Source organism: Talpa occidentalis, unplaced genomic scaffold, assembly GCF_014898055.3.
Source record: "Talpa occidentalis isolate TD23 unplaced genomic scaffold, MPIMG_talOcc4v2.1 talOcc4.8, whole genome shotgun sequence".
NCBI lineage: Eukaryota > Metazoa > Chordata > Mammalia > Eulipotyphla > Talpidae > Talpa > Talpa occidentalis.
The window spans coordinates 93,871,917-93,889,710 of record NW_023605194.1 but is presented as its reverse complement, the minus strand read 5'-3'; the positions used below and the strand labels follow the sequence as shown (position 1 = coordinate 93,889,710).

At 43.4% G+C, this 17,794-nt stretch overlaps 1 long non-coding RNA gene across 3 annotated transcripts in view; it reads left to right on the top strand.

The window, feature by feature from the left end:
* Positions 1–17,794, top strand: part of LOC119234892 (uncharacterized) — a 242,460-nt gene that overhangs the window by 158,636 nt on the left and 66,030 nt on the right. For all 3 annotated transcript variants that reach the window (XR_008549999.1, XR_008550000.1, XR_005122696.2), the window contains exon 3: positions 7,144–7,200. This is a non-coding gene — a long non-coding RNA (uncharacterized LOC119234892). The remainder of the gene's footprint in view (positions 1–7,143; positions 7,201–17,794) is intronic.

Genomic DNA, 17,794 nt, shown 5'->3' with positions numbered 1-17,794 from the left:
ACTAGGCAGGGAGAGCTCAGAAAACAGTGTCAATTACTCGGCTGCTATTGATAATATTGACAGTTTTCACCATTTATTGATTATTTAGTAGGAGCCTGTACTTTGCATACATCATCTCATTTTTTCTTTCCAGGAAATCACAACTCCCACTCTTATGCTGTAGGGATTACAATACTACCTACTTCACAGAGCCAGGGTAAAGACTGAGGAGTAAATGTGTGAATGGTTTGATAATGTGTGGTATCTAATCAGTACTTCATAATTCCACTCACTTGTTCGTTCATTCATTCATTCATTCATGCATTTACTCACCCAGCAAGGCTGATCATCTACTACCACATGCAAGATACCAGCTTCAGCTTTGGAGCTATATCAGTAAATACAAGCTTAAAATGATACCCTCATGGAGATGGATTCAAATAAGGGGAGACATACAAATAAGTTCTTAATAAAGAGAGTATGTTATATGACAATAAGGACCCTGGGGACAGAGAGAGTTGGGAAAGCAGAGAGGACACGCCAGGGGCTGCTTCAGGAGGGGCTGTCTGAGAAGTAACATTTGAAGGGCCTCCCTGGTGGCACAAGGGGTTGGACACCGCAGTATGAAGCAATCTGCAGCCTCTGCAGCACGAGTTCCATCTGCAGCCGACCAGAGAGAAACCCACATGGCGAAGCAGACCTCTCCTGTTTCGCCCGCTGCTCCCCTCAGCAGTGTATTTCAGTCAGTCTGCCTTTTCTGTTCCCCACTCTGTCTCTAGTGAATCCTCTCAGCCCCCATATCTCTGGCCTGTACCCAAGTTCTTATATGCATAAATAAATAAATCTTTAAAAAAAAAAAAAAGAAGTAACATTTGAACAAAGTCTTGGAGCAGTTGTGTATATGTGTCCCCATGTCTGTCTGTGGGAAGATTTTCCAGTCAGAAAGTGCAGCATTTGCAAAGGCCTTGAGGCAGGAGAGTGCCTGCTCAGCTCCAGGGACATGGAGGCTGGCCCCTGATGATTAGGGGCAGAAAGGAAGCAGTTGGGCAGTAGGTCTGAACAGGAGTGGGGACAGCAGAGGCTGGTGGGCTGGGAGGCCACTGTGAAGGTTTTGGCTTTTCCTCTGGATGCAATGGAGACTGCTGGAACTAAGAGACTAATAGGGCCCTCCAATACTCTCCAGTGGCCATACTTTGGCAGCTTGAAAATTTCATGCAGGAGAAGTGACTGTGGCAAGGAACACGGGGATTCAGGTAGGAGGATTTTTTTTTTAAAGATTTAATTTTTATTCATACAATAACTGGGGTACAGGCCAGAGGCGTGGGAGGGTGAGCAGATTCACCAGACACAGAGCAGGGAGCAGAACAGGCAGACTGACCAAAAGCACTGCTGAGGGGCGGAGCAGGCAAAGCAGAAGAGGTCTGCTGCGCCATGTGGGAATCTCCCTGCCAGCCGGGAATCGAACCCACGCTGCAGAGGCTGAGGACAGCTTCACAGCACTGCATTCAACCCACTGCGCCACCAGGGAGGCCCATAGCAGGGTATTTTGAAGGTCCACCTGGGAGACTGGGATTTGGAATGTGAAGGACAACTCTGTTTCGCATGAACAAGTGGGAGGATGAAGCTGGTGGTTCCTGAGTTGAGGAATTACAAGGGGGAGCTGGTTTGGGTGGAAGATCATAAGTTTAGCTTTTGACCAACTAGATTTGTGATCCCTAGTAGCCTCCATTAGAGATATTAAGTAGCAGTGAGATACCAGTCTGCGGTCCAGGGCCAGGGCTGCACTGAAGCTCTGGAGTTTGAGAGTCAGAAACTACTTGGTTTAGTGACAGAAAACCAGAGCCAGAGCAACTGAGTAACCTGCCGAGGGTGGAGGGTGTTGGTGTTGGATGAAGCTGTGTCCTCTCCTGAACGGCTTTCTTTCCTGCCCTGGACACAGCCTGAGCCCTCTTCCTGAGGTCTAGGGAGAGTGGGGAGAGTATAAATGTGACTTGTATAGGCTTGATCTCCTGCCACCTGTGCTCAAGCCTCCTCCTTTGGTGAAGATGCCCAGTGGAGTCAGTTTGCTTAGCCAGTGACTTGATGGCAACTTTTTCAATGAGTTCTGGGTTCACAGTGAGTCTGAAACCCAGTCCACCTTGGAGAGACTGTAGGAACAGATGCCAGGCCTCTCTCTGCCTGCCCCTATTTTATTTGACCTTTGTCTCCTTCAACCCCAGTCCTCAAATCCTGGACATGGGATTAGCCATCTGTCTCTCTCTCATGCCCCTGGGCCTTTGCTTCTCTCCAGCTTTTGCTAGACAGTCCCATAGTGCTTTCTTGATCCACAGCAGTGAGATGAGGGGAGAGGACAGAGGGAATCTGGACTTGACAGGATGACGCAATGCTCTATGGGACCTTCGGCAGTGGGAGCTAAGCCTGCTGCCAGAAGAGACTGGGCAGAAGGGACTGGGCAAGGTGGGGGCAGGGGGGGCAATGATTTCCACTGTCACTCAAGCCCAGTTGCTGAACAAGTATGTGGCCCGTCCAACATGGCCCCGGGTCCAAGGGAAGATACAGCTCAGTCTGTGTTTGGCTTGGCCCTAAAACAGCATCATCCTAAGAGACACTTGCTCCATGGAATGCAGGGGGCAGAGGGAGTGCCTTTCAGATGTATGGCATCTCTGGAGACAGGAGACCCTCATACACCTGGGGACTTCCTTTGTGAACCAAGCATAGAAGGATCTGCCCTCAAACTTGTTATACAGACTTCCCCTCTTCCAGGAGTCTGGAAACTCTAAGGGGGTGTCTAGTGGGGTCAGCTCCTCCATGGCCAAGGTCATGTTCTAGATACTTGTGTGTTTCATAAGAGACTAGCCATGCCCATGACCCACAACCACCTGCTGCAGCCCGGGAACTCTGCCCTCACAGCTATGTCCTGGGCTCTAAGGCCTGTCTCATATTAAAGATCATATGACAGTTTTGATTTGCATTTCCCTGATGACAAGTGATGTTGAACATTTTTTCATATGCCTGTTGGCCATTTGCATTTCCTCTTCAGAGAAGTTTCTTCTTAGCTCTTCTGCCCATTTTTTGACAGGATTATTTTCTTTGTTGTTGTTGAGTCTCATCAGCTCTTTGCAGATTTTTGTGATCAGTCCTTTATCATTAGGCATGAGATACCATCTTACACCAGTGAGAATGGCACATATTTAAAAAACTAGCAACAACAAATGTTGGCGAGGATGTGGAGAAAAAGGAACTCTCCTGCACTGTTTGTGGGAGTGCAAACTGGTCCAACCACTATGGAGAGCTGTGTGGAGATTTCTGGACCTACTAAACATAGAGCTTCCATATGATACAGCAATTCCACTCCTAGGTATTTACCCAAAGAACACAGAAACATCAATTCCAAAGAGCACGTGCACCTCTATGTTTATAGCAGCACTGTTTACAATAGCTAAGCTTTGGAAACAACCCAAATGCCCAAAAATAGATGACTGGATCAAGAAGATGTGGTATATATACACCATGGAATATTACTCAGCATTCAAAAAAGATAAACACATGCAATTTGCAGCAACATGGATGGCGCTGGAAGGGATCACGCTCAGCGAAATAAGCCAGAAAGAAAAAGAAAAATACCGGATGGTCTCACTCATAGCAGGAATCCAGAAAACTTAAATAAGGGACCAGGAAAATGAAAAACTATAAGAAAGTGAAAATCAAAATCAACAACTATGAACCAGAGACACTCTATGGGGGGTGGGGGACGGGGAGGGGAGGGATTGGGGTCAAAATAAGGGGGTTGCAATTGTATGGGGAATATAAAAATAAAATTTATTTAAAAAAAAAAAGATCATGGCATTGAGATCCACCCTGTAATCTGCTGCTGTTAGTCATTATTGCCTTGGCTTAAAGGGATTAGTTTAGCAGCTAAGGGAAGGTATTGTGGACCTGAGCAGGGGAAGTTCCAGATCAAGGGCAGTGGGAGAAATTTGACCTAAACCAGAATTAGGGGCATGTGGGACACAGAGTGGGCTGGCCTGGTGTGGGTGTCAGTGGAGGGTGCCACAGCCTTCAGGGAAAAGTTGCACTAAAAAAGCTGTTGATCACATTCCAGAAATGGTCTCATCAGGAATGACCCCATGTGATGTCATGTGATTGTGGTGGATGTGTGAGATTCACTTGCACAGGTGTGAATTTTTATGTATTGGTGTGACAGTGCATTGTGTGAGTGTGAATGGGTGTAAATGTATTCGCATGTGTGGGTATAAATGTGTGTGCATGAGTGAGTGTGAATGGGTGAACATATATGGGTGTAAATATGATTGTGGGTGAGTGTGTACACTGATGTGCATGTGAGAGTGAGCATGTCTGTGGATGTGAATATATGAGTGCAAGTGAAGTGTGTGTAAATGTATGAGTGTGTATGGGTGTGTCTGTGTGTGTTTGGGGAAGGTTTGATGGGAAAACATGTCCAGCGGCTGTGTTCTGGGGATGGGTGGGAGAGGACCCTTGCATCCCTGTCATTTCAAGACTTATAACCTCATCCCCTTTCTCAACCACTTCACCCCACACCTTTGCAGAAGACTCCCCTCACCCCAACAATGAAATAGGGACCATAAAAGGCAAAAGCTACTGGAGAGATCAAAGCTGCCCTCCTATCCAGACACCCCTCCTTCCCACCTGCCTCCCACCCAGCAACCTGCTGGCCCCTCCCTCGGGGCTCCCTCTCTTTATTCAGATCACTCGCCTTTTCTTCAAAGGCCTCCTTTCTGAAAGAGGAATTGCACACACTTTGTCTCACACATGCTGTATTTTTTGTTAACAGCGGCACTGCACCAAAGAGATCAAAAGAGGGGCAGCAAAAAAGAGAAAAAGAATCCACCCCAAAATGAATAATTGAACCCCCAACCTAGGAAAGGGGGGTTTGTGAAGAGGACAGGGCATGGATGCCTCTTTACCCCTATTGGCCCCCAGTGCATTGACCTGTGAACCAAGAAGATGTGGGGCTTCGTGAGTTCACAGGCAGCACTGCTGTTACAAGGCACTTTTTTTCACAGACTCTGTTGTCGGTTTTTGCCTGGATTTTTGTTGTTTGGGAGAAGGCACAGAATTAAGAAAAGAAATGGCTCCACCCTACCCGACGGCCAGGTCTGGGTCTCCAGTCTCCGGCCCATTGTCTTCCCAATCTCCGATCCAGCTGCAATTGTGTTTTGTTTCTTAAACTGACCCATCTTGTATTCCATCCTCCTCTCTTCTCTGTGAACCTCCTTGCATCCTGAAGGCTGAAAGTGGGACATAGAGTAAATATCTGGGACATAGAGTAAATCAGCAAAGAGAATGATTTCTGACTTATGGAAAGTCAAGCCTGTGGTGCCAGGACTCCTGGGATTGCTGGCCCAGGGGTGTAAGGGGATGGGCCTGGAATGGAATAGTTTCTACAGGGAACAGGCAGGCTTGACACACATGGGCTTCCAGGCTAGCTTCCTGGTGGAGTGCGCGAGGGTGGCTTTCCTTCCCTGATGGAACTGGATTCGCACCAGATCCCTGGAAGCTGCTAATGAGCAAGATTATCAATGAGGACAGTAGAAGTGAATAGTAAATCTTCTCTTTCTCTGAGCACCCACTGCTCTCAGGTACCATGGGGCTACAGAGATGTGGACGCAGGTCTGTGCTCTCGGAAATTTATGTTAAAGTTGGGCAGATGTAACTGGCACCAGGAGACAAACCAGAAGGAGGGCATGGGTCCTGAGGAGGGAGGGGTCCTGGGAGTGTGGGCAGGAGAGTGCTGGGGAGCAGAGTGATTTGAGCTGACATTGCAGACCTGGCAGGGTGTGAAGGTCTGTGCATAAAATGCTGCTGGGAAACATCAGACAAGGGGTGATGATAAGCAGTCTTGTGAGTGGAGGTTGTGAAGAGGAGCCGAAACCGAAAGGCTGGTTCTGGCGTAGTCACACCTCTGGGTGCAGGGCCTCTGTGGGCATGAATACTTTGTGTACAGTGTGGCACGCAGAGGATGGGAAATTGTGGGTGGGGATAGTGAGTCTCATGTGTGCCCTGTCTCCCAACCGCCCCATCCCTTCTCGGATGGTAACCTCCTTTACATTTCTTGTATGTCTGAAAGCAATTCTGTGCATATACAGGAACTTAGAAACACATATTCTTTTACCAGTTTTTGGTAAATAAATGGACAGCACATTAAACATCTTGCCCTGTGCTTCACTTTTTAAAACCCAAATTTCACCTCGAGTTTTTTTCCTTTTTTCACATTAGTACCTATAATGCTACCTTATTCTTTTTCATGGCTGCATAACCGTCATCATGAATACAGTCATGTATGTCGTTAGGCAATTTTGTCATTGTGCAAACGTCATAGAGTATAGTCACACAAACCTAGATGGCACAGCTTACTATGGGCTAAGCATGTGGGACCGCCATTGTGCACGTGATCCTTTGTTGACTGAAATGTTGTCAAGTGACAAGTGACTGTATATATCATAATTTATTTAATCAATACCTTTCTGATGGACATCTAGGTTTTCCCCCAGGCTTTTCTTATTGCAAAAGATGCTGTAATGGATAACACTAAAATACATTGATTTTATATAAGCAAGTTAATCTGCAGAAAGATCTTAGTAATGAAATCATTGGTTCAAAAGATATGTACCTTGTAACTTTGATAGATATTATAAATTTGCCCTTCAAAATGTGCCAAGATATACAATGGCTTATGAGGAGTGAAAGTAGCTGGTTTCTAATGATCTTGGCAAATGGTGTTATTAAATTTTTTTTATCGGCAATATGATACATGAAACATGGGTGTGTTATTGGGATTCCATTGTATTGCCCTTTTAGGAGTGAGACTGAACATCTTTTTAAATGTTTAGAAGACATTTGTAATTTTTTCTATGAACTGAATGTTCATGACCTTTGTTCATTTTATACTGAGTTTTTGGTCTTTTGCCTGCCAAGTTGTAAGAGTTCTTTAGGTATTTTTATATAAATATTGTAAATAACTTATGTTTCTCATTTTCCTTTGGCTTTTACGGTGTTTTTGTCACTGAGGAAAAAATGAGAATTTATACAGCAAATTTATTTTGATAATATGTAATTGTACTCAAATATTTTTAATGTCTCTTCAAAATTGAGATTATTAAAAATTTTTATGTTTTCATCCAGTGGATTGGTGTTCCCATGTTTTAAACTGAAGAAGTTGATCGATCTATAGGATATAAGGTAAACTTTCTAATTTTTATTTTCTTGTTTGATGGTTACCCTATCAATAAAATTTATTGACTAACCCATCCTTTCCCACCAATATGCAAAAATCACATACTACATATTTACATAGTAAATATTTTTAAGTAGTAAAATTTCATGGACTACATTTCTATATATTATTTGATTGTATTTCTAGATTTCTAGATTCTCCACTCTGATTGATTGACACTTATTTTTGAATCTGTACCATGCCTGATTTATATTACCTTATAATATATCATGCTATCTAACAGAAATTAGTCCTTTCTTATTTCTTTGTGGTTCTTTTTAGAAGAGTTTATCCAATTTTTTGCTAATATATTAATTTTATCTTGTTTGTAAGCATTAGCTTATATAAAATTTGGTGTATTTTGTGGGGGTAACTTTAGCAGATTGACTTAGAATTAATGTCTTCATCAGACTGAATCTTCCTTAGAGAGATGTTTTGTATTTGTTTTTGTATCATTTTGGTTCATACCTAATGTGTGAGGTTTTTTTTAATCTTGGTAATATAAATCATATACATTTGTCAAATTGTTAAGTAGGAGCAATATCTTTATGAGCTGCTATTATGAATAAGATTTCTTCCTCCATTAACTTCTAATTCTATGAGAAGAGTATAGTTTTTTGTTTTGTTATTTTCCCCCAGACATTTCATTGAATTCTTTTATCCTTTATAACATATTTTCAATTGATGTTTTAGAACTCTTAGTTATCCATCTAATCATACAATATACGTTTTATCTTTTTCTGTTATATTTATACTCATATTTTTATGATGCATTAAAATACTTAAAACAATAGTAAGTGATGATAGCAATATTAAATATCATTAGTTCCTGGCAATAATAGAAATGATTCTAATATGTTTTTCTATTAAGCATGAAACTTGACTTGAGATTGATGAAATTCTATCATCATGAGCAAGTATATCTATTAGAAACTTTAAGTCATGAAAGCATATTGAATTTTATCTTGTCTTTTCAGTATTTATGAAGATTGTCCTGTGTGTAGCAATATCTAATAATATAGCAATAACATTAACAGAGTCAAACTGTCCTTGCATTCTTGGAACAAACAAAAATATTAATTATGGTTAATATTTCTTTTAATCTGTTGTCTGATTCTTTTATGCTGTATTTCATCCAGGATGTATGCATTGATAGTCATCAAATGAAGCTGCTCTCAGTTTATTTTGTGCTTATTTGTCAAGTTTTATTGTCAATGTTATTCTATATTTATAAAAATAATTTGGAAGTGGTATTTTGTTTCTGTGCTCTGGAGTAGTTTAAAATAGCATTGAAGACAAAAGTCATTTTCACATTAGACAGAAATTATTCTATTATATTCTTTGGCTTTATTTTCTTCTTTGCAGGAGTTCTTTGAAATTAAATACATAGTTTCTCCTTTGCTAATTGATCTGTTCAAGTTGTCTAACTCCAGTGTGTCAATTTTGGTAATTTACATTTTCTTGGAAAATTAGTCACTTTTTCAGCTTTTCAAATCTATATACGCAAACAAAATTATAAGATTCTTTTCATTTCTTCTGTACCATTTTTTCATAAGTATAACCTCATGAAATATTTTTAATATGATTAATTAGGAGATGTTTGTTACAAAAGGAAAAGTTACAATGTGGAATAATTGGGAATGGAAAATGCTGGCATTATAAAATGAAGGACATGGGGCTAGATTAATAATACTACTGTGGGCATTAGGTTAAGGGTTAAGGGTCAGGGATGGACTGTGAATAATTTGGCCATTTTAGGAAATCCTCTCTATGGACAGGGCACAGGTCTAAAGAATCTCACCTAATTTCCTCCACCCAGATTCTCTCTTCCTTTGAGCATTATTCACTTCTATCCTCATTATTTAGTTCTGTCTTCATCAAGGTCTCAACCAGTCTTAGTCCTTTATGGTCTTGTTTGAGCCTTCAAACCACTCCCAGTTTTGTGAATATGAGAGATCATCCTAATGGGTCTTTTTCTCTTCCCATTGTTGCCCTGTAGATCCAAGATGACTAAATATATCTGTATCAAAGAACACCCATTCCTTCTCCTGGGAGGAGAAATATGAAATGTCAGAGAATTCTCTTGTTCTCAGAATATGCTGGGACCTTCTGGAAAGCACAGCTGGATCTTGCCTTTGATTTGCTGAGTGGGGAGGCATTTCCTTCTCTGGCAGATTCATCTTCTCACTCCATCAGGGAAAATGCAGAGTGTTGACTGAATTCAAGTAGCATTTTTCTTTGAGCTCCTGGAGAAAGATAAGGCCAGATTTTTGTGTCTTGGCATAGTGAAATGAACTTAATTGTAAATGTTCTAATGTCTGGATATTCATATATGTAAATATTATAATTTGTGTATGTGTGGGAAGTACTTGCTGCAGACTTAAGGTGATAGTTTTCAAGGAAATGCACCCTTCTCTTTCCTATAGGTTGTGAACATGTGATTATAATAAATAACTTCAACAAATAGCAATTGGACTATGACAAGTCAAATGTTATACTAGGTATTAGATGCCTTTGATCTGAAAAAGATATGACAAGTATTAAGAGAACATTCATTTAGGGAAAAATGGCAATTAGAAATCAGAAGCTTTGCAGGGTGTTTCCCTGACTGAGTCACTCTGAGAAAGGATATGGGAGTAGGAGGCCGAAGAGATCATCCTCAAGGTTAAGCTTGGCATCCATCTTCAGGTTGCTGTATCCTTACTGACTAGAGCAAAATTGAGTTTCTAAAGTTCCCAGGGGCACTGGGGGACAGTCTGAGGGGTGGGCTAGTGACTTTGTGAGGACAGATGTGAGACTGCTCCATGTTTGGCCCAACACACAACTATGCATTGAATATACAGATGGGAAGATGTAATATGTTAATCTATCTCAAGCCAGGTTTTCCTCTCAGATTTCAAAATGGCTCCCCAAATTCTCTTCTTCCAAATTACTTCACTAGGGAGCCTTCTTTTATGACTCATCATTTCTTACAACTTCTTAGGTTGAGATTATCTTGAACTCCCTACATATCTGTAGCAAATGGTGAAAAACCCCTATTACGGTACATATCACACAGTGTGTCCTAATCAACACTTTACACGATTCTCTCCCCCCTTAGATGGTGAACATCCTCAATGCCTGACCTAAGGCTTGGCATGAGTAGACACTCTATTAAGTTTGCTCAAGAAACACATTGAACAATTTCATAATTCATTCTACATCTAAATCAGGTTATAACCTGCCTACTCTCTGGGTGCTGGGTCTAAGTCTTAAATATTGAATCCATTCATAGAAATATCGGTTCATTTGGGGCTAACTTGCCTGTCTCTCCTATTTTCCTTGGATCTGCTGTAGATATGTGATGAAACAGATGTGCCAAGGCAGCTTTACCTCATACTTTATTAGAGAAGCTGTTATGTGAATCAACTTGCAGAACAGGGAGTTTACTTTATGCATGTCCGGGAGCACTAGTCAGTTGCCTGGAATTCTTAATCAGACTGCAGGGGAAGGGATGGAGGAAGCACTAGCACATCCTGAGCAGGTGATTCCAATTTGTAAATTAGGCAAACAACAATAGATTTAATTGTTTCAATATTCTCTGTCAGACTTTTCCTTTTTTCCATGCTCTGGACATACCTACTTGGCTTTGTTTCACAGCTGATCAAAGATGTTCTTTTAAATGAGAAGTCACACCCAGATAAGAGTAGATGCCACAGGCATCTGAGCTTATGACCTGCCTACAAAGCACTTAACTCACGAACATCACTGATCAGGTTTTTAAAAATTCTCTTGAATTTTTATGATGAGACTATATAGTTCTGTATGTGTGGGTGTGTAGAGGGGCAATTATCTTGGGGTCTCTGGCTTTCTGAGGCTTGTGAGGTGGTGCAAGAAGAGCCCTGCCTAGCCCAGGAAGAGCTATATGCTCCCCTCCCTGGAAGAGAGGAGGAAGTCTTCTTAATCACGAATTTTTCCAGCACACCTCTGACCAGTGATAAACAATCATTGGCAAGATGGATGAAGCAAGGAAACTGGGCTCTGGCATTTGATTATGAGAGCTGTTCAGACAGAGGATTCCAGGGCCAGGGTGCCTGTCGAAATCAGTGTAGGAAGCTAGAGTGATGGGGACATTTAAAGAGCATCGGGGTGCTCATGAAAACAACATGCTGAGCAGCAGAACACATACATATGTTTTGGGGTATAAATAATTCCTAATTAGTAGCTTAATTTTGGAAGAAAGCTTTCAAGATGGTAATGCAACCATAGGCAATGCTCATTATATATAGAGGCTGAGAGGATGCAAAAAGCTTGAAAGAAAAAAGAACTCATCTCTACCTCAAGGAACAGGCAACTCTTAGAAAAGGATCCCCAGAGTCTTAGAAATCTGAAAAAGAATAGTGATAGGTCTCTGTATCCAGTCTTCTGTCTTAAAGCAGTAAGTTGGCAAAGGGATGGAAACCCAGTGGAAATCAGTAGAGTTTCAGTGGTACCAGTGACCCAGCTCCTGGGTCTTTACTCATACTGCCAAGAGGAGTGAGTAACGCATTCCAGGAACCTGCCTGCTTGCTGACCTACCCTGTTTTCTCTCTCCTTATTTACCTCTCAAAGTCGGATTGTGTTCATTAAACCATCTAATGAAGCCATTGTAAATCTTCACAAAGCGGGGGTCACAAACCAACACCCAGATGTGTAGGACATAAGCCCTCCCCATCTCGTTCCCACAGTGAGAATTCCATCCCTCACTACTCAGTAAATGACTTTTTTTTCCACCAGGGATATTTCCCTTGATTATTTCTAAATACGTTTATATTTAGTAGGTTTATCTGTCCATTCTATTTTTCATATATATGTATGTGTGTGCATATGTGTATATGTATATAAACATACATGAATATATACATGCTTATGTGTATATACTTAGTGGGATATATATATAGTAGAATATTTAACACAAGACACTTCATTTTATATAATACATATGTTTTACACACACACATTTATTACTGAAATGTAACTTTAAGACTGCTCTAGCTCAAGGATAATGACCAGATGCCTGAATCAGGCACTCTATGTGGGCAAGAAAGGCCCTGAGCCCCCAAGAGTGAGAACTCTGGAAAGTGAGGAGGGAGGTCTCTGCTGCCTGGGTGACTCACAGGGCATCTCGCAAGAGGAGGGTATGAACTGGGCTCTGAGGATGGGCAGAATCTCTTTAGCGGGTAGAGGAGAAGAATGCATTAGAGTGTTTTGTCTTTGGGGGACTCCTAGCCTGTCAGAAGAATCATTTTCCCTTTTTTTCCCTCTCTACTCTGCATGTGAAATGGGCCTTCTTTGTTCTTTCCTTCCTGAGACAGAGAGGACTTTTATTTAGTCCTGCAGCAAGGGGTCCTCTGAGATCCCGTCTCTCCTGATTGTTGCTCATAGGGAGGCAGCTCTTCTGTGATTACATGGGGCAGCAGCCTCCTCCATCAGGATGGAGATCTCAACAGGGAGATCAGGAAGAAACGGCTAAATATGAGGGAGCCTTAGTTGGGTGATGTGATATTGTAGTTTCTAAGAAATAGATGTGGTCTTTCTTCCCTGTTCTGGCAGAGTTCCTAAAGCCCTTTGAATTTCCTAAGCCCAGAGGGTCTTAAAGGTGTCTTTTGTTATGTTAATGAGGTGACAATGGGAAAGCTACTCTGATGGGGTTGGTTGCCAGGGGAACCAACCTCTTGATTAGAGGGTTGAAAATCTTTAGTCCCACCCTCCTAACCTCCTGTCTGGAAAGAGTTGCTGGAGGTTGAAACCATTTCCAATGGTCAGTGATTTAGCCAGTCTTGTCTATGTAATGAAGCCTGCACAAATGCCCAAATACATAGGGTTTCAGGTTTCTGGGTTGGTGAACACATGGGGCAGTTCTGGGAGAGTGACATTCCTGGCCCATGCATCTCTTCCAAAATTATGTCCTTTCACAATAAACCAGCAATCTTGAGAGTAAAGAGGGTTTCCTGAGTTCTGTAAGCCAGTGTAGCAAATAATTAAAACCAAGGAGGAAATTGTGGGAACCTCTGATTTATAATTGATCTATAAGCACAGGTGACAACCTGAACTTGAGATTGGCATGGGAAGTGTGTGTATGTGTGTGTGTGGCGGGGGGATAGCTAGGGTGGTGTCTTATAATACTGAATTCTTAATCTGTGGAACCAGACACTCTCTCCAGGTATCAGAATTGAGTTGAAATGTAGGACACTGGTACCCAGAGTTACTTGGTGGTGTGGGAGAAACCCCCTCACTTTGAAATTTGTACCAATACCCATTTAGGTAAACATATCTGGCTTACCTGGATGGTTCCCCCAATTTGATGCCTGTTGGCCTAGTATCCTGGTCAAGGTAAACTTCCCATGACTCTTAAAACTATTCCCATTTATATGATGAATTATATGGTCTCTCCCAGCAACTAATGGCAGTGAGGAGGAGCAAATAGAGGGTGAATGATAATATTTCTTGACAGAAACTTTGCTGGAAAAGGCTTAGCCTTGAGATCTAGCAGTGATGGTCAATATCACCCCAGGCTAAAGAGGTAGCAACAAATTCTACATGAGGACAAGGCTGATTTCATCAGAAACGGTTGACTGCTAGACTCCCCCCAACCCATCTTGTACCTAGGCAAAGTATCCTAGCCACAGAATGGACGACTTTGGTCTGGAGCACTGGGTGTGCTCTGATTGTTGGACACTCTAGGCACATGATTGCCAATAGTGTAACAGGGTGGTCCTGTAACAATAGTACTCACCAGCAGACTCTATGTAACCAGGCCATGGTGTTAGCTGACACAATGAGGGGCATACCAGCGCACCCCCCCCCAAGTCTTGCACACTCTAAATGGGTTCTGCCATCCACCACATAAAGACAAAACCTCCTCTCAGTGCGTAAGACCTTCAATAGAAATGAACTTTAATAGAATTAGTGTGCAATAGAGAGAAGAGAAAGGATATTGTTCAAATAGTTTCTCCATGAAACAACCAAAGTTTCCCATCCCTCTGGGTAAATGCCCAGCCAAACAGTGTTGGTCCAAAGTATTGATGTTCCAAAGTAATGTTTGTGATTTTTTTTTCAGCAGTACTTGCCTCTCGGGAGCAATGGTTTATTATTGCTGGGTTTCTACTAGAAGCCTGGCCAATCCTGCCTTGAGATTGGCATGGGAGGTGTGTGCATATGTGTGTGTGGGGGGGGAGGGGGGCAGCTAGGGGGGTGTCTTATAAGACATCTCTCATAAGTCTTATAAGTCATCTCTAGGCAGGTTTGCTTTAGGAAAAGTCTCTTCTAGAGAGAACCCACTGAACAGGAAGAAAATTGTCCCCAGGGGCTGGTGGTTCATGCCTTAGAAGTCTGACAGTTATCAGGGAAATCAGTAAAAGCCTGAGTCCCAGCCTCCTAGTACTGATCTCAAAGCAGACTTCAGCAAAATCAACAATTTTATATCTCTATTCTAGCTTTAATTATTTTGTTTTGTTTTAGGCTAATATTTATTATACAAGTAGATGTGCCAGATTCTTTGGTATGCATTATCTCATTCCACCCTCCCAGGACCCTCTTCAGTCAAGATGCTGATTCTACCCCAGCTGCATAGATGAAGGGCAGCACCCCTGGTGAGAGAGCCAGGCCAGGCCCTTGGCCCAGCAACCCACCTGCCCTTAGGCTAGAGAGCATGTTAGGGGCATTCCTGGTGCCTGGGCTTCCTTCTGGGTTCCCTGTGAGCTTGCTGTTCCCTCCATCCATCTCACCACCATAACACCCATATGCAGGGCATGCATGGGCCATCTGAGACACAAAGAAAGGAGAGAATAAGTCCTTTATTCTGCTTGGAAGACAGGAACTGAGGTCTCCTGAGGCACACTGCCAGCCCCATCCCTGTGTGGGTCCCTGCTGACATGTAAAATAACATTTTCCAGATGGGAGTCACCCCAATACCAATCCAAAATGTGCCTCTCTCATCCATTTTTGGGCATTTAGGTTACTTTCATAGTCTGGCTATTATAAGCAGTGTTGCAATGAACATGGGGTGCAAGTTTCCTTTTGAATTCATGTTTTATATTCCACTACCTAGGAGTGGAATGGCTAAGTGCCCCAAAAAATGGGCATATAAACATATCAAGAAAATGTGGCATATATACATATTGGAATACTACTCCATCATCAAAAAGACACACTCATGCCATTAGTGGCAACAATACTAAGTGAAATAAGCAAGAAGGAGAAAGACAGACACCTGATGGTGCCATTTATAGTGAAATATAGAGAAACTAAACAAAGGCTGAAATAAAGTCAAGCTTAAAAATTTACTGTTGAAGGTTGAAGAATCCAGAACTGAGGAATCCAGAAGGTGAGAGGGAAGGGTGAGAACAAATTGGGGAAGTAGCACCATGGCCTAAGGCAAAGAACTACAGGTCCTTTAGTGGCCAATGCACTATGGCAACAAAAGCTGGAGGGAGGAATCCTATAAAGATGTAAACCAAAGGCATGGTAAAGAAAACAATACAAAATAAAACCCAAACTGTGTTCTGTCTGTGGGTGTGGGGGATTTTCTTTTGTGTAACAGTCATTTGTGTCATCTTGTACATTGAGAGACTATTAGGTCAGTACTGTCTTGGTTGTCCACATACATGTTATTTTAGCTATTTTGAGCATTTACTCTGCACCTTTACCTGTATTATCACATCTGATCCTCATGCTCAAATCCAGCTGGTTGAATTTCTGTCCACAGAAGGGGATGTTGAGGCACAGGGGGTAAGTTAACTGGCTGGAGGGGGCAGGCCGGGCAGCACGTGTGGTTCTGCTGCTACTTAACTACAGGGATGGCTGTGAGTTTCCAGGCAGAAGAGTGACGGTGTTCACTAGCACAGAGACCTCCAGTCTCTTCCTCACTGTAGCGCCCCAAAACATCTATGATCACCAGCCACCTTCATTGGGATGCACAGAGGTGATCCCGTGGGTCATGCAAACCTGGCAGAAAGACTTGCCAGTGAAGTGAATTGGGCTGGAGATCAGGGGCAGTTTGAGATTCTAAGGAATCCTTGGGGGGAAAAGGAGCTGAAATTATCCTAGACTAGGGAAGAGCTTTTCCCTCACTGCCAAATTTCAGTCCCAATTTCAGGTTGAGCTGATCTGTCTCAGCCTCCCCCCGCCTCAACTCCTGCTCCTTCTGGAGATGCCGGGCCCTGTCCCAGCCCCTTACAGACTCCTTTCATTTTTTTTTAAGATTTATTTATTTATTTGGACAAGCCCTGGGTACAGTCAGAAGCACGGAGGGGGAGTTGGTGAGAGAATTCACCAGAGCCAGAGCAGGGAACAGAACAGGCAGACTGACGAAATATACTGCTGAGGGGAGCAGTGGGTGCGGCAGGAGAGGTCTGTGCACCATGTGGGACCCTCGTGGGCGGCCGGGGATCGAACCGGCGCTGCAGAGGCTGCGGGCAGCTTTGCAGCCCAGCGCTCAACTGCTGTGCCACTGGGGAGGCCTTCAGGCTCCTTGCATTTGCAGACACTCTTTCTCTTCTCTTTTCAACGTCAGTATGTCTTACCTTTCCTCAGGACAGCCCAGAGCTCCTCCTTCTCTGTGTGATGTGCCTCCCTGGGGCCCCCACTTATACCCTCTGTCCTCTTGGTGTTGGCACCTAGTGAGGTAATCCTCTCCCCACTCTACTGGGGATCCAGTGAGGTGCCAGGTGCCCACTCCTTGCTCAGTGTCTACACGTTCTCAGTGCTGAGTCCTTACCTGAGGATGCACCCACCTCTTGCACACCACCTGTGCTCCTTGGATATTAAGATACTCCTCTTGGGAACAGTTCCTTTTTGAAAAAGAGAATGGGGGAGAGTGCCCAATGTGACCCAAAAGTTACAATTACTATGGAAAATAGCTAACAGCATTTTGAAATGTGATCAGCAGGGTGCGGAACACGCTGGGTTTGCAGGGCCCTGAGACCCCCACTGACTGGAGGTCCCCTGTGCTGGACCAACCACATGGCTAACGTCCATCCCAAAGCTCTGAGTGAGTGTTCCATCCTGCAAACGTCCATCCCAAAGCTCTGAGTGTGTGTCCTGTCCTGAAAATGAGGACCTGGGGCAGGTTGTGGCCTTCCAGCACCAAGGTCAGTTCTGCAGTGGAGACTGGGTCTCAGATTGGCTTCTCCCCAACCACAATGCCCTACTTGGAACCCTCTCTGCCCTTGCTGGCACTCCTGCTTCCTCCTGTCTCTAGCCCCCCAGCCCCCAGTCCTGCCTGCCCCCCTTTTATTTATGCTTTTTTCTCTTGTTGCTCCTATTCTCTAAGCTTTAACTAAGGGTGGGGATGAGGCTGAAGAAGGAAGGGACTGAACGAGGGGTGTGTCACTTGTGGCGGCAGCTTGTCCCCGTGCCCTTGCACCTCCAGCCCGCCGCTGTGCCCCCCTGTGCCGCCAGTGCTGTCTGCTCACCTGGAAGCCAGCACATTTCCTCCGCTGCCTGATTAGAGGGCGCGCTGCAGCCCTGCACCGCTGAGCCACTTCTTAAATCAGATGCTCACTTAGCACAATCACCTCATTACGGGGAGTTTAGTGCTAT